The following is a 921-nucleotide window of genomic DNA, read 5'->3' on the forward strand; positions in this document are numbered from 1 at the left end:
TCCCTCCCTCCCTCACCCTCAGAACAGCCTCAATTCAGTCGGTCATGATGGACTCTACAAGGTGTCGAAGCGTTCCACAGGGATGCTGGCCCATGTTGACTCCAATGCTTCCCACAGTTGAGTCAAGTTGACTGAATGTCATTTGCGTGGTGAACCATTTCTTGATACACACAGGAACAGTAGCGTTTGATGTAAACCAGAGCGTTGCAGTTCTTGACACACTCAAACCCGTGAGCCTGGCACTTACTACCATACCCCGTTCAAAGGGACTTAAATCTTTTGTCTTTGCCCATTCACCTCTGAATGCACACATGCACCATCCATGTCTCGAGGCTTAAAAATCCTTTAACCCGTCTTCCTTCCCTTCATTTACACTGATTGAAGAGTATTTAACAGGTGACGTCAATATAGGCAGTTATTAGCTTTCACCTGGAATTCACCGGTCAGTCTATGTCATGGAAAGAGGCAGGTGTTCCTCATGTTTTGTCACACTCCAGTGGGTGGTGCATGTGTGGAGAATAGAGCAGGTGGTCACTCCAGTTCAAGTGTTCAGCAGTCTGATGGCTTGTGAATGATAACAGGCTCAGAGGTTCTCATCAGACCTCATGCTCCGATACCGTCTGCCGAGCGTAAGGGAGAGAACAGCTCGTGGCTGGGGTGTGTGGCTCCTGATGATGCTGCGTCGTGCAATTCCCCATACAGGCCCGTGATGCAACCGGTCAGGACGCTCTCGATGGTGCAGCAGTAGTATTTGGAGAGAACCGAGGAGGCATGCGCATTTCTTCAGCCGCCTCAGGAAGTAGAGACGCTGTTGCGCCTCTTGACAAGAGGCAGGGGTGTTTTGGTCCATAACGAAGTCTACTCTCTTTTACTGCAGTCCCGTTGATCGGGGCATTGTTTCCTCCTTTGCTTTCTGAAATC

This window comes from Salvelinus sp. IW2-2015, linkage group LG20 (assembly GCF_002910315.2).
Source record: "Salvelinus sp. IW2-2015 linkage group LG20, ASM291031v2, whole genome shotgun sequence".
Taxonomy (NCBI): domain Eukaryota; kingdom Metazoa; phylum Chordata; class Actinopteri; order Salmoniformes; family Salmonidae; genus Salvelinus; species Salvelinus sp. IW2-2015.